Source organism: Ochotona curzoniae, unplaced genomic scaffold (assembly GCF_017591425.1).
Source record: "Ochotona curzoniae isolate NIBS_2020 unplaced genomic scaffold, NIBS_Ocur_1.0 scaffold_4506, whole genome shotgun sequence".
In the NCBI taxonomy this organism is placed as follows: domain Eukaryota; kingdom Metazoa; phylum Chordata; class Mammalia; order Lagomorpha; family Ochotonidae; genus Ochotona; species Ochotona curzoniae.
This window is the reverse complement of record NW_024467119.1, coordinates 56,537,199-56,563,779: the sequence shown is the minus strand read 5'-3', so window position 1 is coordinate 56,563,779 and position 26,581 is coordinate 56,537,199. Positions and strand designations below refer to the sequence as shown.

Here is a 26,581-nt window from a genome sequence, read left to right as displayed (position 1 = left end):
TGAAATTTTAGAATCCTGGTTTTAGCCTGGTCCAGTCACGTAACTATTGAGATATTTAAGAACGGAATCAACTCATGAAACATTTCTCCCTTTGTCTCTCTTAGAATTCAAAAAACCAAGCAATTATAAATAAATAAACAAACCAAAAAAATGGACTCTTTTCTGAGGTCTTAGAATAATAACACTCTCCCTCTTCCTGTTAATGCTTGTGTTACCAGTTTTTGCTTCATTGCAAGCAACTCCAAGTGGCCCAACTATCTACTTAGACCAGGTACACACCTTTGTAAACAGTGTCTTTGTAAAGAAGGTGGCTTTAACATATTCCAATGTGAGTGTGCCATTTTCCCCATTCAGATACTGATGAATATATTGTTAGCTACAAAGTCATGTAAGTGAACATAAATAATCAATAATAAATAATTACTGACATTATGATTGCAGCGTGTGTAATTAGTGTAACTTCTTGAGATCTCAATCACTTCGTCTCTTTTTCTGAATTTCTGTCTCAGTGGGACATATTTTGAATCATTTCTTCTGACCCATTTTTTAGTGACCTTTGTTTTGGTATTTAGTGTATCATATAGACACATTCACATTTCTCTATATTTTAAATTTTCTTCAAAACCCCATCTGTTCTTTTTTCATATTGTTTTCCTTTTTTTACATGTATTCCATTACTTTATTTATTATCACGTAAAAACTATAGACACTGGCCAAGTCTTTTTTTCAGGGTGTCTCTATTAAACATAATTCTGCATGTTTGATTTCTACTGTTTTAATAACTATTGTCTTTTTGCCTTTAGAGTAGTGATAGAGGTCTCCCCACTCATTTCAAAATGTTGGTTGCATCATGTGGCACATATTTGATGCTAAAACAGAATAATTTCCTGCTATTTACTTTCTTGTGATTTTAATATTAAATATATATGTATAATAAGTTACTAAAATTGCCTTTATGAAGATGGAAGTGTTTTCCTCTATTTCTTATTTGCTTCTGTATAAATTTTGCTTTGTAGCAAAATGTGAAAAAGTTTAAAAAATCCAGTCTCCTCTTGTCTCAGAATATTTTATTTTTCCCTTATCTGCTTACTGAGGAATGTATCAGGAACTCTAACCCTGAAGCAACTCAAAGGCACATCTTTCATTTTATTTTTAAAATTGCTAGCCTTGATTAGAATCATATGTAAGTACAACAAGAAAAACAGCAGCTGAAAAAGTAGGCATAAAATGTCATTACTACAAAGCAGTTTCCTTCTGAAGTAAATTCTACCCTTCATTGTCACATGTTCAGTCTCAGACCATTTTCCTCAAGTATCTTTAGTTTTGATTTGAATTGTATTGCCTGACTCATCTCTGTAAGTAAAATGTGGTAGGCACATATTTGTTGCTAATTTAGACTTTTTAGTCTTTCACATGACACTGAAAATAAGTCTTTATTTTCTGCTGAAAATAATATTTGTTCATTATATTTAATGCTACTACATTATAACGTAATGTCCATTTTTGCCATGTGTCACAAGCACATTCACAGTTGTACAACACTTAAGAGAATGCAATTTATTTCTCAATGTATCTACCTTTCTGATAGTAGCAAAAGTGTACATGATTCCATTATAGGTGGAAGAGTTTACTTATTATTTTTCTAAGTAATAAAACTTATTTTTTGCCATCAAACACTTGAATGTGTTTATTATCTCCTATTTTGTCCATAAGAAGACGGAGAGCTTGGAAAGCTCAACTTCCTTGCCCGCGACCACATTAGCGTGGAAGGGCAATGAAGTTCCTACTGTAAGCTGGCTGTCTCCAAAGTCCATGTTCTAGCTGGATGTCTCATGTTTTTCAAATAAAAATGATTCAGTCGGTGAAACCACTTTACTCATGTCATACTCTTCCAGGTTGCCTGAGTTAAATCCTTGTCATAATGTCAATTCAAGTAATAACCCTATGTATGACCTTGACCCTTGAACTTCAAGTTATTTTGATCGGGTGAATGAAGTTTTATTTAAGAATTTGGGTTTTGGTGTATTTATTATCACTGTATGTTTTCTGTCTATTGTTTCAGGTTGATAAAGTATTACAATTATATTTTTTTTATTCCCACTAATCAATTTCTTTAATGGTTATCACTTTGCATTTTTTGAATTATCCAAAAGCAGATTAAACATTGTATTGATTAATATATTTCCCAATTCTAAATAGGTTCCTGCTGTCTCCCTTGCAGTTTATATATGGAAGAAATCAGACAATTGGGCCTGTATTTTTCTGTGTAGTGTTGATTTGTATTTTTTTAAAATGCATGTTTCTTTATTTTCTTGTTTCCTATAAACATGCTGTATGCAGAGTTAATTACATAGTTTTGCAGTACTCCACATGCAATGTTGGTGTTTTATAAAGTAATTTTGAAAAATTTACATGTTCATATTTTTATAAAATAACAAAAATTATGCTTCATCAAATACTTATTAAAGACAGATTTGTCAATTAATTTGAAAAACGCCCAGATTCTCACAAAAATCTCGTGATTATAGTGACTAAAAATCTCCTCCTACCCCGTTATGTCCACACCAATATTCAATATAGATTTGTTTAATCTTAAAGCATAATCCAATAAGACTGAAGACCAAACACTTCAGATCCTGCTCAAGATAACAAATGCTTGTACATCTTCTGGAATCTTGGACTGATTGACATCAATAAGGGAACCAGTTTTTGGTGCCAGTGTCGTGAAAGAAAGGTGTTCCTCTCCAAGGACAATTTCAAGTTCCTACAAGCCCACTTGGACAGGAGGGGCCCACAAAGCATCATCCTCATTGATAATGTCACTGTCATTCATTATTCTGTTCAGTTCATCCACCACACATTTATGTACATAAGCCTTTTCTTTTCTGATCATGACATCATTTTTGTAATTACTGTTGCTGGCATATCTTACTATCTGCTTGGAACTCAAACTCTAGGAACTCATGGCCCACTTGTCCTTGCAGCCCACATAGGAATGTAGGTAAAAGTCACTCTTCATGGTTTCCAGAACTCAATCAAAAACCAATTTCTGGAGCCACAATTGTATTTTTTGTTGGGCCAAAAAGCAGCAGTGACAGATTGGAATCCTGGAGGATAAGCCTACAGCAATGCATTTTGTGCAGATGACTGTAGACATAGGGTCAAGGCCAGTGAGCACTACTTCATTCCTTCCCACATTAGAGGACATGTGCAGTGGTCCAGTAATAACAGGATGCTTCTGTGAAAACCAGATATTAAACAAATATGTCTCTTGCTGAAGATTCACCTTCACATCCTTGTTTTCTTTAATTGGAAACTACAATGACACTACAGAATGCTCCAAGAATTACAAAACAGAATTTTGAAGTTTCAAATCATTCAGTATTTCTGTATTGGTTTAAATAAATCACGGGTCCTAATAATTTATTTGATCTTGCAGAAGGACATTGAAATAATTTTAGTATTTTATGTGACAAGTGCTGCTGCCCTTCCTGGGCTGTTGGAATTAATTTACCTTACTTTTTCATCCTCTAATGCCTGAGACTGAGGTTAGGTTCCTGGTGCTGAAACTGAAATAAACAATCCTGGTACAGATGACTACATCCTCCTTTCTAGATTTTTATTCTACAGGGAATTCAAAAATATTACATTTTGTGATCACAACAAAGGATATTACAGCTTAGAAATTAGTAACACACTCAAGATCACAATGTTGGTAATTAAAGAAGTTGAAATTCAAATATAACAGTGCCAGAGTTTGGGGAGTACTAAGTATCTTATTTTCTACTTTCTATATATTAAACTGAGTTCCTTTTTACAGTGTCGAGGCCATTTTTCAAAACAGACTCGGTAGTATATTTTGCTACTTTCGATGGCTATTGTTTCAATCTTAGTCTTTGTTTTCAGAATGAACCGGGCCCTTCTCACAAATGCGAAGCTAGTGGACACCACATGGAAGTGCTCCACTTGGCTACAAACAGAATGACTTATGTCCACATCTCTGTGTCCTTCCTGATGGCCTCTCTGACCGAGGCTTCCCATCAGCTGTGCTCGAGAGCCTCAAAGCTTGTGTCTGCTTGCACTTTATCATCTGCTTCTGAAGTCTCTGGTGGAATTAAAACACAACAGGAAAAAATAATGAAAGCAATAAATTTCCTTGTTTTCCTATCCTTTTTAAAACACGTTCTTCTTTTCTACTACTTTACTAAGCTTATTTTTCATGTAACACAGCAATGAATTTATTTTGCTCTCCATCCCCTTATTTCTAATTAGGCCATAATCCTGTTTTCTTTATAGTCAACTCATATTTTCTTCAAATGCAAGCACATCCTACATTCATTTGCTTCTTTGTGAAATATTGGAGGGCCTATTATGTTTTCGACTACAAAATTGGACCATATAACCTGACAAATTACTCATCATGTATCTTACCAGTCGGTGCTGGGTTCTCACATTATTGGATGCACAGTAACACTGAATAAAGTTATATGTAGGAAAAGAATGTGGTGCATGAGCGTGAGTACAGAAGGAACACGGCGTTCAGTAATCTTCAAGCTCAACTCAGAATGAGAAAGAGGTGAGAGAGAACATAGAGTTATCCAATCTGAACCCTGTAGAAATACAGCACTGTATTTTGAGAAATTGAAGAAGGAAATATATATGGAGCAAATGGGAATTGTATTATGGTAGTACTGGATTTTGAAAGACTATAGATATACATAATTTCATTTTCCTTTTAATTTCCTCATGGCTGTTCTAAAACATGATTGATTCCCATATGTTTGCAAATTTTCTATACTTTCTCTTATTACTGATTTCCAGTTGCAGACCATCATCATTGGATAAGGTACTTGGTGTGATTTTGATTCTGCTAAATTTAGTAGGTTTCATTCATGGTCCAACATTTGATCCATCCTAGAGAATCATTCATGAGTGTATGGGGGGTAGGTGTAATTTGAGGCTGTTAAACAGAACATCCCATTTATGTCCGGTCCATGTGGCCTGAAGATTTTAGATCTAACATTTTGTTATTTTTCTGCCTGGATCACCTATACATCGATGAAAGATAAGTATTAACGCCTGCTATTCCTGCTATATGCCAGTCTGTATTTCCATTCAGTCTTTGAGTGCTTTTAGATATTAAAATATTAATCACTTAACTTATTTATTTACTTATTTATATCTTACTTTTCAGGCAGGGAAACAGAGAGCTTTTGTCCACTGTTTCATTCTGCAGATTCCCACAACAGCAGGGCTTTTGGGCTGGGAGCCAAGAGATTGGAACCCAGTGTTGCTCTTTCTCATGGGTAGCAGGACCCCTAACCGTTTGGTTTTCTTCTATTGCCTCCCAGCATATAAAATGACAGGAAGCTATATTAGAAGTAGACCCAGAACTCACATCAGCTACTCCAACCTGGAGTGTTTGCAGCCTAGTTCCATCTTAACCCCTGAGTCAAATTCCCATGATAGATATAAATTTATGATTTTATATCTTCTTGATGACTTATTTTTAAATTTTATCATTATATAATGTCTTTCTTTTCCTCTTTTTACAGTTTCAAATTTAAAATATCTATGTTGGGGGATAAGCATTTTATACGACCATTAAGATGCCGTTTGCAACATTCACAGTCTATCCCGAGTGTCTGAGTTCAGTTCTAGCTCTGTTCTGATTCAAGATCCTTCAGATGTGGCTTGCAAAGTAGCAGGTAATCTCTTAAACTCTTGGGTCCCTGTCATTCAAATAGGGAGCCTAATTCAACTTCTTGGTTCCTGGCTGTACCTGGCCCAACTCCAGTTATTACAGGCATTTAATGAGTGAGCCAACTCCAGAGGTAGCTTGCTTTGCCTTTCAAGTAAATAAAATTATAAAAATAAAATTTTAAAATAGTAGCAATAAAATCTAATTGATACTATGATAGACATCTCTACTCTCTTCTGGTTTTGTATGGAATTTCTTTTTCCTTTTTTTCCCTTTCAGTGTGTCCTTAAAAGAGAGGAATTTTCCATTCATAGAATGCAGTTAATTTTTTTTTTCTTAAATCATTTCTGTTAACAATTTCCACAAGGCAATAGTCACGATAACAAACTCCTTTAGATTTTAGGAAATGGTCTCAGACTTGGTGGAGAGATTGTGCATGTAGGAACACTAGCCCAGGTTGAATTTCCCACGACGCTCTTAAAAGTTACCAGATCAGCTTTTCAAGTGGGTTATGAGGTTGTGTGCTTGCACTCATTAGACACCACAAGCACCAAGGACACAGCCCATTCAGGCACTGGCTTTTGTGAGCTTTTCTTCCTTTCTGTTTTCTAGTAGAGCTTGGGTAGTCTAACCATGCCATTAACCTCATCAAGTCCAGTTGGAGTGGGAAGCATTTTGGAATGGTGTTGAAGTTGGATGACTCATTTGGTTTTCTTTGTTTCTTGTTGGAATTGTGAGCTGGGAATCATCTCTATCTAGATTGTAATAACAAAAGGTGGCATAGTGTAAGTGGGGTGGTTCTTACCTTGAAAAGCAGTTTTTATTCTGTTTATATGGACCAAACTGGTGCCTTGAACTTTTCTTTTCGCCAGAGCAAGGGATTTTGAAAAGAATTATTCACCTGTGATAGCTTCTAATTGAACTTCTCATAGGATACATAAAGCCTGAGATCTCCTAAACCACCAACTTGCTGACATCATTCACTCAATCAAATCTGTAAAGTTTGAGGTCAATTTATAGGAGATGAAGAAGCAACATTAAACATTCAGTTTGACCAACCAACAAATTGTAAGGAGAAAGAGAGAGAAATGAAGAAAAAAGCTGTAGATGACACAAATAAACAAACAATAAGATATGTCTCTTAATTGATCCTGTCTGAAATGAACAAAAATTTGAAACTAAATTGTGAAATTATCAGGGGGATGTGATCACTGAAATATCTGGTAACAGTAAAGTAGAGTTCATTTGTTTAGACTGGTACTGACATTGTGATTGAATTTGTCAAGTTATTACACGGGTATACCTTGAAATATATATGGATGAAATGGTATGTTGAATATATATTTTAATTCAAACGATATTAGGTTGGGAGAGAAGACTGACTATGAGTTGGAAGTTACTCACCTGAGAATTCCATGTATAATTGTGCTTTTTTTTTGATACGTCTGAAGTTTTTTATGAACAATAGTTCCCAAAAACTATCCAGAAGAGTGGAATATTTTGGTGTGCCCATCTGTAAGGCTGCTCTTCATTTCAGTCTCCTTAATGTTTTGGAAAGAACCTGACTGAATGGTAGGCACATGACAAATGAGATGTGAGAGTTGGTCTGTTGGCTATTTATTGATGCACGCACATCATTCCCTGCTCATATTATGCATCAGCAAGCATATGCCATTTTCCCCTATAGAACAGGATGCTATAGTCATCATGCAGAATGAAAATGAGCAAAATGAAATTCAGAGCAAATTCAGAGCAAAATGAAATTCAGCTTAATTCTGAAACTCAATAGCTATGTGGCAACTGCCTAATGGCAGATACTGTAGGGTAATGCAGCTATGTGGTTATGTGGTTTAAGCAAATGAACTTTTTAAACATAGCAGCCTAGACACAGCATATAATAGGACATCAGAATTTCCATTTTATGAAGAACTAGTGCCACTGCTTGAACATGAGGAGCAATTTTGCAATGCTCTCATGAGTTCATATATATGTATATATACACATTTACATATATACACATATACATATATACACACATAGATATACACACAAACACAGACATAAGCTTTTACCTCAACAATACAGACTTGACATGAAATTTTGATGAAATTTTGGAGGCTTTTCAGTGTCATTCTCCTTCTACTTCAGCGCCAGCCAAGGTGATGGTAGTAGCCAAGACTGTAAGTGATTTCTAAGCTCTGATTATTACAAGTTTCTTTTGCAAGCCTGACTTCTGCCATTGATCCCAGATTTCCTCGTTTTTTTTTTTTAAATAAAAGTAAACATCTGTATAGTGCAGAAGAGCTTTTTTTTTTCCTGTTTGAATTTGGCAAGCAGAATTCCAGAAGAGCCAAAGAAAATCTGTCAGAAATATTTTCTTCTTAGTTTCATTGATGACATCTCTGTCAGGTTTTTGGAAATGCCATAACACACAGATGTTAATTGCTTAGTTGGATTTGAAAGTACATGTCCATTTTCTGTGGTAAGAAGTGAATCAAGCAGTCTGTCTACACTCTTGCCCAGCTTTTTTAATGAAACTGACCATGATGAATTTTACATTAAGGTTGTTGAGCAATAAATAAGGTCAACAACAGCAGTGCTTTCCTGCAAAATAACTCTCAACATTGCTTTGTGTGACTCAATACAAATACATTTTAATGACTAGTTAGAGTCTAATGTGGAAAAGCAATCAATGGTACTATAATGAAAAATAAAAATGACCACTAATTGTGTGAGACAGTTTGCTGAAACCAGACAGGGACACTGTCTTAATACATTTCAATAAGTGGCAAGTGCATACAGATAAATTCTTGACAAAAGATCATTTAAAGAAATAAATCACAGATTCTAGACCACATCTAAGAATTACCATCATTAATATCTGTCCAATGACTTTGATTTACACAGAGAACAAAAGATGGCAAGCCTTGTTGTAATGATCTCTAACCTGATACAAAATTTTTGTTTGTTTCTTCATTTTATTTGGAAGGCATTCATACACATTTGCACACACACAGAAAGAAAGAGAGAGGGAGAGAGAGAAAAACTTCCTTCCACTGGTTTACTAAGCCACCACAGCTGAGACTGGCATAGCCAGAAGCTAAGAGTCTAGAATACAACTCAGTTCTCCATCGTAAAATAGAAGTGAGAAGTTGAGCGCTGCTGCCCTGGAGCAGGAAATTCTTCATTTCTCAGAATGAGAACATTATCTTGAGTCTTAAAATGGAGAAAAAGGCAAGAGGAGGGGGCTGCTAGGTCAATTATGTCTAAAATGTTCCCAGAAAGAAAAAGCCATGGATGCGGATCAGTATGCAGGTTAACTTATCTAAGTTATGTGGAAAAAAATAATGGCCTCAAAGATCGACAATGAAAAAGAAACATCTTTCTTAGTTATACAATCATAGGTTTGATCGTCACTTAAGAATGAATTTGGTCGACATTTTGTGAAGACAGCAAGACAATATGCAGGATATAAAACTTACTAAAAATCCCAAATGTGCATAGTTATTTGGTCATTTGTCTGTAGGAGTCAATTGAGAAATACTAACTAATGCAACAGTGATTAACTATCAAACAGCTATGTGCAGGAGCCAACAATCAGAGTCTAGAGGTACTCCTGAAGACAGCAGTTATTAAGAGGTGCTTGTTAAGACTTCAGTGTTCAATTTTCAAATTTACTAAGACTAGACAAATTTATGAATAGTAAATTCAAGAAACTTATTTTGAAATGGTTTACATGATCAGTATTGAGATTATAGGCTTTTAAATGTGCTCTCGTAAGCTAGATGTAGAATCAGAGTTGGCACTTTGGACTTAGACATTACAATATTTCTTTTAAGGAGCAAAAAATGTAAATACATTGAACATTTCCATTAAATTCCTATAATAATCATTGTTCAACTTTTAATGTGCAGGTGAATAGTAAACAGAGCACTTTCAACTGCTGAATATTTTAATTCATTTTCTCATTTTCTCCAAGAATGTCAATGACAGTAAACACTCATGCTGGGGGATTACATAAACTACTTTGACTCATACTACCAATGCAATGGGCCAATTATCTTTTATGTCCATTGAAAGAAAGTTGATTTGTGATAAAACTCCTCCTTGACTCTTGCTCAAAAAGAAAACACGATTATATCACTCTTGTAGGTGTTTGAGAATTGCATACTGTAGCTCTCAATGTGATTTTCCTGAAAGTATCATTTCTGTTTTCCACATTAACTCATCTGGGAACAAAGAAGATGCATTTTTAATTAAGTTGGTGGTCTCTGCTCACCCATTATAAGATATTTCCTCCTTTTTGGTCTGTATTCAGCCCTCCACATGTGCTTTTAAGCCTTAGTCTTTGAGCCACATCCAATTGCAAAGAAGACTGGGCAATCATATTTTGATATGTGCCTGTGAGCTATTCTTGCATGATGTTATGCCTTTGGGGTGCTCTGCCTCCATCAGGCTAGCAGTACAAAATGAAAGAATCAACAGTATACAAGTTTGTGTGTCTGGTTTTCTAATGGTACAGGCTTAATGAATACTGCTTAGGGCTTATTATGTGTGTGTTAGTTTCCTATGGCTGCCATAGTAATTCTGTACAAGCTGGGTGATTTAAATAATAAAAGTCATCCCGCAGAGTTCTGGAGGTCATTGGTGCAAAATCAAGCCATTTGCAGAGCTCCCCTCCTTGAACCTTGAAGACTCAGGTGGGAATCCATCACCTCCTGTCTCCAGCTTCTGTCTGCTGCTGGCTTTCCTTGGCCCATGAACACATCACTTTGTTCTTTCTTTATCTTCACTCTATTTCCCTGAGATTTTAAAAACTCTTCTGCCATTCTCAGATCTCACACTTGCTTTGGGTTCAAGGCCCACCCAAGTGGTCTCAGACGAGTTTTTCATGTCAAATCTTTTACATAACTACATCTGCCCCAATATTTTTTCCCAAGCCAGGTAAAATGTATGGATTCTGTGTATTAAGAGGCAGATACATCCTTTGTGTCATCACGTTTAATCCACAACATGGAAAAACACTAATTTTATCACTTTGTTGTTTAAAAATTGTGTGGATACATGATGCTTGTAGACTTTTATGGGACACAGCATGGTAGTATAACATATATAGAGAGCATAGACTTACTAAGGCCACGAGATTTTCCATTTCCTTTGTTTCGTTGTGTTTGGAGCCTACCAGCCTACTGACACTTCAAGCACAGTTTTCACTTAAAATCATACATACACACACATAAGCATGCACACATCCTGTGACCCATGAATTCCTTAATTCAGCAAGATTGTAACTGTTTCACCTAGGCATGATATATACATGAATAAATAAAAAGATCTTGGAAAACAGAACCGGAAGTATCAAAAGATGCTATTGTATTTTGTCATTCCTCTTTCAATTTTTATTAATTTCACACTACAATGAGTTTCACAGTTGAGACTAGAATAGAATATATATATGCATACCCTGTGTTTTCTAATTTATCTTATTTTAAGCTGAGATGTTTTGTACTTGTATTACACAGCAGATACTAGTACAAGTAAAATATTCAATTGTAGCAATGTTTTTAGATAAAAAGAGGCCATGAATCCACTAATTAAAGCAGAATAAATTCATATCAACTAGTCTCAGGTTAACAGAGAAGTAGAAGAGAATTAAAGGATTTTATGAGGCAAAACTTACTGATTTTTGCAGGATACACTGTTGCATTGAATGAAACTCATAAAATATTAAGAATCTAAAGCAAATTTACCCTGTATAAATAAATCGGAAATTAATGACACATCAGAGTTTTGAGTTTCATTTTAGATCATTCTGTGTAGTAGCATAATTGAATAATAAGCATGTTCTTATAGTGGAAAGGCAAGAAGAAATAAAATAACATTTTAAAAGTTTTATCACAGTTTATAAAAATTCCTGTTTTTTCTCACTTCAATTTTATGAAATTTACATTATGCTATGTGAACAATCTTCAAACTTTAAAGAAAAATGCATATTATGAAAGCTCTAAGCATACATCTCAAAAGGTTTTGCATTACAATAAATCCATGTTTTTATTCTGTATATCTAGAAACTTCTTGAAATTTTCCATAAAGATTGAGAAATCCAGATATTTGTAATGTTGAGAATAAAAATTAGTTCCCGATTAAGCTAGTTATTAATATTTCTAAAATCGAAATCAATATTACTTAGCATTGTATGCCACCCACATATTTAATCAGCTATGGCAGCAAGTTTGAGGGCAAAGAGTTCATCAACGAATGGTCAGCCTAGTGAGTTTGTTCATTCTCACTCCCGGAAGGAATATGATTGCGTCATTCCCCATAGGGGTAGCTGTAAGGGAGAGTTATGAAAACGTTAAGATTCTTCTTCTTGCTTTAAAATGGTGAGAATATACAAAATTAATAGAATTTGGCTTAGACTAAAAATAATGTGTATTTGGAGTGAGCACTGTAAACCAAAGTAAATTCCTTAACTTTTCACAACTCGAATGTAACACCAGAGGCTGACTGTAAATAAAAAAGATAAGTGTTGGCCTGTCATTGTGGAGGTGCCAGTTCTAGGAGCCTCAGTTAATGCAGTCCTTCTTTCAAGCAGATCATGAGTTGACACACAGCATCCTATGGCATGGGATAGGGAGTGTACCTGTGAACCTAAATGTCTGTATCTCTATTCATGTGTGCTTGCTCGCTCCCTCTTTCCCTCTGTCCTGATGAACTCATCACTATCCATCACAGGAGCTATATGCTAAGGACCTAATCTAAGCATAATCACTTTTCAAAGGCCCCACTGCTAAATACCATGAGATGATCAAATTTTCTCCCTCTTATTGACATTCATTTATCACTCTGGGGTCTAAACTCCTAAAATGTCTAGGGACCAATGACATTCAAATCACATCCTAAAGATAGTGAAGAATGTCTTTGAGAAACCACCATGTGTCAGTTATCTGTAGACGCAGTATCTATAGATTATGGCATCAGGTGCAACCAAGAGGCCACTATGCCATATCCCAACTATTGTATTCATATAATATCAGTTACATTTAATCACCATAAAGCAGATCTTCTGTATAAAATCTCAGCAAAATTATGAGATTCAAATGTTTATGACCATTTATTGTTTCAGAACAACAGCCACATTGAACAACAGCCTTTTATTGAAGAATTAAGCTTTGACTACAACTTTCTACAACTCTAATTCATGAAAAGTTTTGCTCCTTGGAAGCTCCTTAAGCAACAAGAGAAGGATGCAGCTGTTGAGCACATAATTGAGACAGACACGGGATATAAAAAACATACAGGACAATTTTCTAAGATGTAAATAACTTATAGTCCACAGATACCAGCAAGTAGAATTCCTAGCAAGAAGGTTGCACAGGAAGCTTCAGAAAGAAAATTGAAAACCCAGATTTGTTCTATTTCTGTGTCTCTGCTAGTAATTTTCCAGGCACAATGTACAGGGTCTACTGCAAACTGGCCTCAGGCAGGGCTTCACAGAGGGTTGATTCCATAAAAACATGCTATTTCCATTAAAATCCACACTGGGATCTAAAGGATATGCCTTTTTTTTTTACAGGAAGCAACACTCATAAATTTTAGTAACATAAGCAGTTCTAAAATAAAATCAAATTGGAATGTGAAATCATTTGGGGGCTGCTTTTCATATATACTTTTTTTTTGAGAATCCAAACATTCCCAATGAAAAATGACTGAATTTGTAACCTGCGCAATATCTCACACAAGTAACACATGTTGTCTTAACTGTTTTCTCAAAAAGATGTGTGGGCATCAAGCCCTCGGAGTGACTTTTAGATCACCCTGAGACACTTCGAAATTGTGCAAGTCAACTGATCAAGCTAACATCGGTGTGAATCAGTAGTGAACACCTTGCTATCCAGTTCTTCTTTCAGGCTCTGAAAATATACCATTATTTATGTTTCTATAAATTTTATTGCTTCAGATTTTCAGCTTTTTCTAATCACATCTCTGAGAGGAAGCTCGAAATTTCCTTCTCAGCTTTCCAATTAGCCGCATACATAAATGCATAAATGAAACCCCACTAAAATTTTCCTATGTCTGTTGTCCCAGAAGAATAAAATAGCTGGCATGAAATTAAATAGAAATGTAATTTTTGATATGTTGCAAAATGAATAGCAAAAAGATTGTGTAAAATAGTGAATGGTGTGGTGAAATGCCAAACAAAAAAGAGTATTTCCAGTGTCAACATTTTCCACTGGATTTTGTACTGACCTCAGGGACATCCTTTGTGTAAACTTTGTGAATTTCAACTGGAATGTAGTGAGACACAAATATGCTTCCTGGGCATCCACTGTGACTGTTCTAGTGATCTATCATAAGTAACCGAAAGCTCAGAGATTGTTGTAATCAGTGTACAAATTGGGAAATATTTCACAGTTGGAGTTTCTTCATCAGCGCTCACACTTGATTTTCAGAAAGGTAATCACACACATTGCTGGAAATGAACAGAATTACCCAACTTCAGAGGAACAGAAGGACTTGAAGTCTGCATTGGTATTTTTGGGAAGGGAGATTGTATGAGTTTTAGTGCAAGAAATGACTGGAGTTAAAATGAGAAAAGGGCTTAGAATTATCTTGTTCAAAGCATTATGATCTGAGCATGCAGCATAAGGTCTTATTTTCCCTTAGTTTGTGCCAATGCAAGAATTGCTAACACATGGTGGCTGACTCTTCTGTGGAAGCACAAATAGTTTTCTTATCAGCTGATAATTCAGGAAACACCTAAAATTAGGAGGTTCCTGCAATTTCAAGTAGAAAATATATCCTAAAGTGAATAATGACCTAGAAATACGCTTAAGTGAGTCACCTCTAATTTATCTATAATTTGACTAGTGTAGTTACTTTGATTTGACATTAATCAAATGATAGTCAAGAAAATGCACAAATGTGGCTCAGCAGTGACTTGATTAAATTAATGATGTTTTGTATTAGGCATATATTTTTATAAAGGAAGGGTAACACATTAAATGCTCATGAAAGTGCTAAAATCAAGTGCTTTTAACATTATATTTTGAAAGCATATGAGACTCAAAATATCTTGGAGAACATAATATATTTCTGCAATTGTAAGCTGAGGGACCAATGTTTCGTGCAGCAGTTCATACACCACATGTGAAGTCCACTCAGGAGGACCTGAATGCCAAGTGCCCGCTCTTCCCCTGATTCTGTCTCATACTGATGCGTGCCTGCAGATGACAGGTGATGGTTCAAATACTTGCATTCTTGCCACACATGTGGGAGCCTGAGTTTGAGTTTCCAATTTCTGGTTTTGTCTTGATATGTGTGAGTAGTTGTGCCATCTTATAAATGAACCAGCAGCTGGACAATCTCTCTTCTCTCGTGTCTGAATCTCTGCCTTTAACCCAACTAGACAAATACAGTCTTTAAAAATAAACAGATCAAATTACAAAATAAGGAATCTAAATATAGAAACTGCAATATAGCTGCTTTGATCTACCACCTATTAGCTTCCACTTAGTGTCTGATTTCGATTGCAGGCTTCTTATCCTAACTCCAGTTAATGCAGGTTTGGTAGACAAGGAAAGTGACTCCAGAAATTTGGCTTTTCTCACCCATGTGGGAGAACTTCATTATCTTTCCGACTCCTGACTTTGGTCCCAGCCCTGCACCTGTCCGGAATCACAGAGATTTGGGGGAATGTACTGGTGCGTGGGAGCTCTATTTTTTTTTCCATATTTTGTTCTCTGCCTGTCAAATAACTATATATAATATGTGAGTAGTATATAATATTCATTCTATATAACTTAAAATGTGGGGTTCATCAAGCAAACTTAAATACATGAAACTTTTCATAGAAGTTATGGACATATCTCATTATCATCACAGACCATCCTTAATCAAGTCTTTTATTTATTCTTCAGAAGGAACTTGATGACCTGGGAAGGATCTTAAAGTTTTGTCAAAACACATCATACAAATACATATAGTTGACAGTGGTCATATTAGTGTAGAAATTAAAGGTATAGAACTTGAATTGCTATCCATTGGCTTTGTGGTCTTGGACAAGTTGCTGTCCTTTTCCTAACCTCAGTTTCCTAAAATGAGTGAATAATTAGAATGAAGTGCAGTTCGTGCCCTCAGTATCAGTAAATGTTCAGTAGAAATTATCTGAGCTTTATGCTATTAGACATACTAAAGAAACACAGATATTGAAGGGAAATTGCCACGTGAAAGTAGAGATTCATGAAAATGTGATATTTGAGTTAGGTTAGAAAGAAAAGAAGAAGTTACGCATAGAATCAAGTCCAGAAGAGCATATTCTAAAAACAAAAGAGAATATATTTAAATTCATTGAGTTGAGGGCTGCCCATATGTAGAAACACTAATATTTTTCTATCTGGAGAGAAGTGTTTGTTGGGAGGGCTATGAGTGTATAAATGGAGTGAGACTAGAATGGAACAGCAGATGTGAAATGTGGTTAGATTTGTATGTGAAAAATGTAGAGTTTAGTCCTCCAGGAAAAAATACAGAATCATCTCAGATTCCTAATTAGGAGATGACAATATCAACAGATTCAGAGACAGAATGGAGAACTCATGGATACAAGTGAGACTAGCAATACTGAGACAACAGTTAGGCTCATTCCACACAAATATTAACAGAGGCCACAGCTAAAGTAGAAATGGTGGAAATTTAAGAAAGAGAAACAAAGTAGAAAGCATGCATATTAATCAAATCAGTAAGGTGGGGGAGTAGGAGGAAATGCAGGAGGTCCTTACACAAACATGGAATCTAGGAAGTGTAACCCTGGCAGGGTGAGATGCTTGGATGCAGTTGTGAGAGCCAGTGTCGCAGCGCAAGTCCATTAGCCGTCTGCCAGTAACGTTCCCACCTGCTCCAATAGGGTATGCTGAATTCCATTCAGTCCTTCAACTGATCACAGGATACCTACCCATATTCTAGAATGCTAACGTCTTCCCTTAAAGACTACTGATTCAAATATGAATTTCATCTAGGAACACCCACACAGAAACAACCAGAATAACATTTGAACTCTTATCTGGGTGCTATGGCCTAGTTAAGATAAAACAGTCAAGTAATCATCATACACATGTGTAAGAAATCTTTAAAAAAGGTGAGGAAAATGTGTATTACAAAAAAATCAATACTCATCGCTTTCAATTTCTGTGTGCCAACATAAATTTGTCTTTTAATTCTAGTTTTCATGATTTTTTGAAGTAGCAATCTTATATTGATGATTAATTAGAAGAAAGCAAGAAAGGGACTAACACTGGGGACCAAAAAAAGTTTACTTTTTTTCCTTAAGATTGATTTTATTTCTACTAAAAATCAGACATACAAAGAGGAGGAGTGACCGAAAGGAAGATCTTCTGTCCAATGATTCTCTCTCCAAGCGACTGCAATAGCTGGAGCTGAGCTGATCCAAAGCCATGAACCTGGAGCCCCTTCCAGGTCTCCCATGTGGGTGCTGGGACCCAAAGTTTTCGGCCACCCTTAACTGCTTTCCCAGGCCACAAGCATGGAGCCTAATGGGAATTGGGGCTGCCAGGATTAGAACCAACACCTATATGGGATCCTGGTGAGTGCAAGGTGAGGACTTTATCACTAGGCTACTGTGCCAGGCCCAAAGTTTACTGTTATATATAGTGTTAATATAGGTGGTGGCATTTTCAAAAGTGAGAGAAAAACAAAGATTATGAATGGAAGAGACAGGGATAAATTTTGTGCTTGATTGAATTTATTAAAATGACTAAAAATTCAGGAAATGCTGTTTCTCTCTCTCTCTCTCTCTCCCTCTCTTTCTTTTAACTTATTTTTATTGCAAAGTCAGATATACAGAGAAGAGGAGAGACAGAGAGGGATATCTTTTGTCCAACAATTTACTCCCCAAGCAGCCTCAACAGCTGGGGTGGAGTCAATCAGAAGCCAGGAGCCTCTTCCAGGTATCCCATGTGGGTGCAGTGTCCTAAGGCTTTGGGCCATTCTCGACTGCCTTCCAATGTCTCAAGTAGGGAGCTGGATGGGAAGCCGGGCTGCCTGGGTTAGAACCAGCACCCATAAGGGGTCAAGGCTAGGAATTTAGCCGCCAGGCTACCAAGCTGGGCCCTGTTTTTCCTTTTTAATTTGAAAGGCAATTTACACAGAGAAGGAAAGACAGTGAGTGAGAGTCTTTTTCCACTCACTGATTCACTTTCCAGATGGCCATGATGGCCAGAGCTGAGCCAATCCAAGCCAGGATTCAGGAGCCTCTTCCATGTTTCCCACCTGGATGGAGGGGACCAAGGACCTGAACCATTTCCAGTGCTTTCCCGGCCACAAGCACAGAGCTGGATTAAAAGTGTTGCAGCCAGAAAAGGAACCAGAACCCATATGGGTCCCAGCACTAGCAGGCAGAGGATCAGCCTGATGAGCACAATGCCAACCCCAGGAAATGCTATTTCTTAACAAGATCTGAGATACTTGGTCTGAAACTTAGATAAAAAGTGAGATCTAAGATAAGAAACTGAGAAACCACAGACTTATACAGATGGAAAAATATATAGGATTTATCAAGATAGCTATTTAGAAATGTAAAATTTTAAAATTATTATTACTAAATATTTTTATAACAAGTATTTCAGTCCCCATCCCAGTAATATTAATTCAGAACTTTGGGGGAAGTAGCCCAGGCATTCCAATTCAGGAAATTCTATAAATTCAGCCAAGTTTGACAGCTACTAGTTTATCATTTGTGTAGTTTTAGCTTTAAGAAAAAAGTATGACTTGAAAAAGAGAACAAAATAATAGCACAAATGGTAGAGAAGAGTATATGTTAAAAATCATAGGTTACGACAACCCATAAAATAGCAGCAAGTCAAGTAGAAGCAAGGTTATCAGGAAACTAAAGTTGGGAATGTTTTTAAGAGGCAGAAATACAAAGCAAGAAAGAGAAAGATGGGGGCTCCTATATTTGTTCACTCCCTAAATAGAGATGGAGCTGGGGCACTGCACCCAGTCCTCCCACTCGGGTGGTAGTGATCTAATTAGTTGTGTCAGCATTAACAGGGAGTTGGAATCAAGAACAGAAGTGACTTAGATCTAGGCACTTGAAAGTGGAATGTGAACAACACAATGAGATGTTGATTTCCCAAAAAATATTAATTTTAAGGAGAATTGGGTCCATAGCATCAGATTAATGCTTATGAAGATCAGGAATACAAAAGCATCCAATTTAATTTATTCACTTAAAAATCATTATTACCTATTAATACTTAAAAAAAAAAACACTGGAGTGTCAGGCAAGCACCATTTTTTTTATTGCCTGGTACCAAAAGCAAGTCTTTGTACCATATGGTAAAAACTTTTTTTTTTACCCCATGTGGTAGTGGGCTAGGGCACTTTTTTTTTTGATGGTCTAGGAAATAAGGTAGGCACCAAATAAGTCATAAAATCAAAGGGAAAGACAAACTATGTTATCAGCTTGGCCATTCTGTTTAGAAATCAGCAGGATCACACACCAAAGTCAATGTACATATTTGCCAGCTGGGAAATGTTTGCCTTTTCTTTAAAGATTTATTTATTCTTATTGGAAATGCAGATTAGGAGAAAGACGGAGAGATAAAGAGACAGATCTTCCATTTGCAGGTTCATTCCCCAAAAGGCTGCAACAGCCAGGGCTGAGTCAATCTGAAACCAACAGGTAGGAGTTTCTTCCAGGTCTCCCACGCAGGTGCAGAGTCCCAAGGACTTGGGCCATCCTCAACTACTTTCCCTGGCCACTAGCAGGGAGCTGGATGGGAAGTGGAGCAGCCGGTACCCATATGGGATGCTCATGTTTGGAGGTGAAGGATTAGCTGAATGAGCTATTGTGCCAACTCCAGCTGGAAAATGTTTCCAAAAGGAAGGAGGCTAAGGAGTTTTCAAAAGATTTGTTGAGTCTGTGAGTTGTAAAATGAAATGTAACCAATTTTACCTCAATGTCACCATTGTAAATGTCAGTTTCGTCTCCAAAAGGCTCAATTTCATATTATATTAAAATGCAGTATTCGAACTTAGCCCTCAAAGAAGACACAATAGAGCCACAACCATGATATAATCAAATCCCATCTCCTAAAGCACAAGTCCATGCAGCCAATCCTGCAAAAACAGCCACTACAGGGAGAAGGCATTTGATCTAGTGCTTAAGACGTCTACATCCCATCATCCCCTGTCCAGACGCCTGGGTTGGATCCCTGGCCTTGTCCCCCATTCTGGCTTCTTGGCAGTGTACTCCCTGGAGGTGCCAGGTGATTTTTCAAGGAGCTGCATAATCACCTCCACGTGGGAGAACTGAATTGAGCTGCTGACTCCTGGCTTTCATGACGGTCTTTCTGGGCATTTGGAGAGTGAGAGTGCTCATTTTTGTCTTCAATTGCTGTCTTTTTTATCTCTGCCTCTTAGCATCTTATATTACATACAAAAAAGGAAGGAGGAAAAAAGTAACCAAGGAAACAGACCATTATCCTCTCTCTGGAGGAAAAGCCATTTTGCCCTGCCCAATGGGACCAGCCAGTTATCACATGCATATTTTAGCTTTCAAATTAACACAAATTCACTGAATTGAAGACTATTTGAACTCTTACACACTGGATGTTAGCTGCCAAGGTAAGAATGCATTTAGAATTTTTTGACTGAAAGATGAGACTGTTGGACTTGTACTTAATCTTTACTTTGCTAGTTTAGATACATAGCTCCATTCATATTTCTACAAGTTAAAAAGACACCTAAAACTAGGTGAGAAGAAATCTTTTGTAATTATTGTTTTATACAACATCTCCCACTTAAGATCAGTCAGAGCAATGTCGTCAATAAGAACTTATTAAGAAAGCACAATTATTTTTAATTGAGGAGATTCTCCCACCTGTCAATATTTTCATTAACTTAGTCAAATCAAATGAATCTGGAAAGAATTATCAGCCCACTGCCTCAGTCCAATATTTATTTCACTAGCCAAGATGTTCTATTTTCAAGAGTCAGAATGCTGTAGCTCACACTTTCAGTATAGGACAGTGCAACCAGAACAGCAAAAATGAGGTGATTACTTTGAAACTCAGAATCTTGTCTGACAAGGCGAGTCTTCTAACAACCCCAGGTTAGGCCACCCATGACCTTTGTTCATGAAATCATTAACAGCCCTAGAAATGGTGCTAAGTCCAATATAAATGGTCTTAGCAAATTCACAAGACTTCTCTGTAAGTTAGATCAAGAGCAAATAAGTAAGCTCTGAAGTCATTAGTGTAAATTCAAAGAACTTAGGAGGAATTTATTAGACAATTCACTAACTGTAAAGAATACAGACATAAACTCAAATCTCCTTGATTAAAGTTTCTTCTTCAAGGCACTGATTTACCCTCTCTAAGGAATGCAGGACTTGGTAGCACTGCCTATTCTGGCAAGTCCATGTTTCCAGATATGGACTGAATCTTCTCTGTTTTGTGCATTTCCTCAGCATCTGTCTTATTATTTGGTTCCTCTGGCAGTGCCATTATCCCTCTCTTCACTACGACTTATTTGTTCCTTTGTGGGTCCCAACATGTTTACATTTCTATCCTTAACTTTAACTCTGTCACTAAGGAAGAAAGGATTCTGGCTCTTGTCTCTGGGGCAGATCAGATCTACAAGGACGTGAGGAAATCCAGGCTTAAGGTTTCACTCTGGGTTTCCTAGTCTCTGGACAAACAGATTTTCCATCTTGATTTTTAGAGTAGAAAAGTTATAGAAGCTTGTGGACAGATAGAAGGGAGCTGAGTGTTATACTGAATTATGGGTAGATACACACATATTTTACATTTTAAAATTTATTTTCATTTTTATCTTGAAAGAAAAAAAGAGAGAGATACAGAGAAAGAGACTGAGAGATAACCCCTGTTTGCAGCTCTTCTACATTTGTGCCTGCAACAAACAAGGCTCGGCCAGACTGAAGCCCGGAAGCTAGATCTCAATATGCCTCAAATGCCCTCAATTGGCAGAAACCCAAGTGATTGACCCATCACCTGCTGCATCCAAGGGAACACAATGGGAGGCTAGAATCAGACCAGAGCCAGAACGTGAAGCAGGACACTCTGACATATGATGTGGGTGTGCCAAAGAATGTTTTAACTGGTATGTCAAATATCTACCTTTACATCACATGGATTTTGGAACACCCAAAATTTTCGGGTTATGTTATATATGGAACAGTGCTGCATGATATAGCTTTCCATTGCTTCACATTCATGTGTGTTAGGGGATGGCATGGTAGCTCAATATGCTGATCCTCTGCCTGCAGTGCCAGCATCCTACAAGGGCACAAGTTCTAGTCCCTGCTGTTTAACATTTAATCCAGCTCCAAGTTTATGGACTGGGAAAGGAGCAGAAAGTGGTGCAAGTCTTTGGTCTCCTACACCCACATGGGAGACTTGGAAGAATTTCATGATTACTGGCTTCAGATCTTCCAGGCTCTAAATGGTCACTATGGCCATTTGGGGAGTGAATCAGCAGATGGACGATCTTTCTTTCTGTGCTTCTCCTTCTGTTTGTAAATCAGCCTTTCAAATAAACGTATTTATAAAATAATGCATGTGTTGTGCACCAACCCTAACATGTGTAAGAGGTGTATTTGCCTCTAATGGAGATTCAGATCCTGGGATTTGACAAAAGAGCACATGAGAGGATGTAATATCTGTGGAAACAGGAATGAAAAGATAATAATGGTGCAAAATATTTCAGAAATACATGATTATTATTTTGAAATGTAAATTTTCCATAAACCTTTGAAGACCACTCATGAGGTAAGCATTTGTTCATATCTTCTGGGATCTGTGTGTGTCTGAGTGCCAAGGTTCTGTTGGGCTTCAAATGATAGCAGAGACAATTACATATCGTGATATAAATAACAAAGGGCAATACCATGTCTTTATAAGTGATCAGCCAATACAAGCCCTTTTCTTAATTTTACATGAGCAAGCTGGAAATATCCAAAGTGATCTTGCTAAAATATCAAAATTTCAATTACAGTACAATGAAAATGAAATTCTGAGGCTATACTATCGTTGCAATGTGCTTAGTAAAGGATACGGGACAAATGAGAATTGTGCATCATTTAGAGTTGCTCTAAGACAAATCATGAAGTCAAGTGACTATAGAGATCTAGAGGTTTGAGACTGAAGTCCGTGTTGTGGTAAAGATGGTTAGGTTTTCAGTGCGGAAAAGTGGGTATCCCATTATCAGAGTCCAGATTCAAGTATTGGCTAATACACTTCTGATTCAGTTTCATTTTTCCTGCTAATTCATCTGGAAAGGCAATGAAGGATGACACGAGAGCCAACAATCCTACCGTCCACATTGAGGCCCTGAATGGAGTTCCTGGCACTTGACTTTTGTCTGGCCAAAACTTAACTATTACAGTCATTTGGAGAGTGAACCAATTGATGGAAAAAAAAAACCTCTATTTCTTTGCCTTTGAAATAAATAAATCAAGAAATTGGTAAATAAATAAATTTTTTAAAGCACTAAAATCACAAAATAATTATAAAAAATAAAAATAAATTTTTGAAGCCCCAAAGAACAGGCTTTTACATTCAGCTCAATCCCAGTTACAATGCTCTTATTCATTCCCTTGAGCTTCACTGTGGGAATGCTTCATGTATAAATCTTCACACTTTCTCCCACTAGATACTTGACGAAAGGAGTGAAGTAGTACCAGCCAACAGAGGCCACTTGTGCTACTCGGAGAAGCACCTTTTCACCAGCTTAGATTGATGACGACAGTTACAGTTCCCTCAGTCACACGCATCATGTTCTAAATGCTAAACAGCTACTTATGTGTTCCTTCAACCTAGTGACTGGGAATTTATAGGTGGGCATCATACAAAGCAAGCAGAAGAACTGGGAGACTTGTAACCACACGCACTGCGGTGAACCTTAGAAAACAGACACAAATTTCAAGTTTTCAGAGAAACAAAATTCCAGATGCAGTGAGACAAACACAGAGATTAAAAAAAAAAAAATAGTGGCCGCTAAGAGAGTATGCCAGGAAATGCACTAAGTGGCCTTCTAATTGTCTTTCATGGTCGAGTGTAAAAGCAATCCGAGTGCATGACCAATGGTGTCCTTCCTCCTGATTCTTCTAGTGAGGTTTTCATTGAAACCTGAGTCTTTTCCCCACATTCCAATATCTGGTTTTGAAACTAAGCTGCCACTTAAATGAAAACATCAAAGAGGCATTAGTTGGAGAGGGAGACCATTATGTCATCCTACTCACTTCCTTGCCAGTAATGAATCTTGCCCTCATTACTGTTTCTTAAGAAGTCTAGCCCTACTTTGAAGGCCTCAGAGATGGGCATCCATCCTCTCCCTAAGAGAATATTTATTCCACATTTTAATAGTTTTCACAATTCGGAAACTTTTCCTGAGAGTCTGTCCAACTTTTCTTTGCTCAATTTCTTTTCATGGCCATTTGCTGATGGCTTTGGGTTCTGAGAATCATTCAAAGGCAGTTGATCTGGAAAAGCGCAGCTGTGAATTTGCATAACGTCTGTCAACTGGGGAAAGCAGTGGGGGGTGAGGGAAGCCTGCCTATCATGAGCATCTGAAATGACTTTGATTCCTGCTCTGAATCTTAGTGACATGTTGGCTCTGACATATGAGGTGTATTGCCATAAACTTGAGTCAGCACAAATGATCCTAAGCTTTCAATAGCATATTTTTTTTAGCTTGAAAAAAAACACACAGGTTGTAGAATGCCACTGGGAAAAAGATGAGTTTTTTGGTGCCAGCTAGAGCATGGTTGTGATTCTAATTTTTTCCACTCTGGTGGGCCAAGGCTGGTGAGAGCATTAAAGGGATGAGTTTCCCAAAAGAATAATTCCCTCCTCAAAGTACTTTTAAATGCCTAATTTAAGAAAGGTGAAATTTGGTCATCTGCTGAGAAATATATATATATATTTTAAAGAAGTTCTTATTCTCCTGTCTTGGATTTGAACAAAATTCCCAAATCCTCCATCTCTCCTACTTTCTAATCAACTAAAGACAGTTACAACAGTAAAATTCAAAGCCAACAAGAATGCCCCAATCCAACTACTGAGGACCCAATCACCCTTATGGGAGACCTGGATGAAGATCGAGGCTTCAGGATTCAGCCTGGCCCAGATCTGGCTTTTGGAGCTATTAGAGGAGTCGACCAGCAGATGGAAGATCTCTGCCTCTCCCTCTTTTCCTATAACTGCCTTTCAAATAAATCAATAATCTTTAAAAGAAGAAAGAAACTATCTCAAGCTTTGCTGATTCATGTGATAGAGATGACAACTAACTGAAGAGGGAGGAAGAGCTCTACTACATAAAATAATGCAAAAAAGGCATATTACATAGTTCATGAAAGGTACTTAAGCATGTTGTCTGGATTTACTCCTATCTGGAGAGAAGATGGGGTATCTAATCATCTGGCATGGTCAGTTGGCTATACCTTTTATTAGAGCCTTAGACATTTGCATATGAGACATTGTGCAGTTGCTTTAGAAGTTGCTGAATAGCATAAGTAACTACTTTCAGGAAAATTTTTAACTTTATTTTTAGGATGTTTACAATTAGGGTGGGAAGGGTCAAGGGTTAGAGAAAGTAGGTGAGATCATTGCTTTCACATTCTTTTTCTGGTTTCCTGTATCTGGGGAAAGGGGGTGGGAATAAGGGGAGTAGTCACGCCCAGCCTTCCAACTGCTCTGTACCCTGTGATAGGGGACGGCCAGCTAAAGCTGTCCCAGGTCCCTGATATGGGGTATGCTCCAAGGGTCCTGCTTAAGTGGTTTTGATAGTTCAATGGTTCTGAAATGCTGTTAATCTTGCCACCTCAAGCACAATGAAATCCCTCCATGACATAGTCCATATTAATGCTTGACTGGGATAGTTGGTCAATTTGTTCTGTCCTCCATCCTCTGATATGAAGCCAGTTGTCCTCTGCAGGTTCCAGTGAACAGCCATATCTTCCATGTGCATCTGGATATACTGTCTGCTGCTCTATCTGAGCCACTGAGGGGGGTCTATCTCTGACACATGCACTCCATGGTCAGCCCATGGAACCTGCAATTCTCTCCTTGGTTGCGGTTCTAAGTCCAGCACTTCAGTTTGAGGCATCCCCTAAAAAAGCTCATTTGAAGTGATCCCAGACCCGATTCTTATGTGTGCTTGCCAACAGAGAGTCTGGCTCAGTCTGTGGACCACATCATCCTATGCACACACTGGTGGATGCAATTGCTGGAACAGTTCTGTCTGCAGTCCTGTCTCCTATGCAAACCAGTGGGTGTTGGAGCCACCCTACCAGGCTCATACTCCTCCTGCCCAGGTCTCACATATGTTGCTGGAGTCTGGCATGGTCTGTCTCACCTCGGCATTTACCAGTAGGGTGCTGTAGCCTGGCCTGACCTGGCCCACCCCTAGTTCCAGCTCATGATGATGAGGGCTGCTGCCTATTCCAGCCTAGCCAGCCCCTAGTCCCGGCCCCAACGTGCACTCTCTAGTATTGCGGCCTGACCCTGCTTGTCTTGCACCCCATCCTGGTTCTCAGATCTGCCAGCGGGTGATATTAACTGTCCCAGCCTGACTTGCCCCCAGCCTGTGCCAAATTGTAGGCTGGTGGGTACTGTTACCTGGTCTGATCTTGGCTGCTCCCAGCTTTGGTTCTTGCAATCACCTGCAGGTATCGTGTTCCAACAGAAGAGTTCCCCAAGAATCTCCTCTATCAGAACCTCTGCAGATCTCTTATGTGCTGGTGGGTCCATGGACCAGCCCTATTTAGTCCATCTCCTGTCCTAGCAGAAACAGTGGCCTTTCATGACTGGTCCTCACCATTTCAGTCCTTACTATTGGGTG

General features: G+C 37.6%; 1 pseudogene; it reads right to left on the bottom strand.

Moving 5' to 3' along the window:
- Positions 1 to 2,531: 2,531 nt before the first annotated feature.
- Positions 2,532 to 3,019, bottom strand: LOC121147509 (annotated as a pseudogene).
- Positions 3,020 to 26,581: the final 23,562 nt, after the last annotated feature.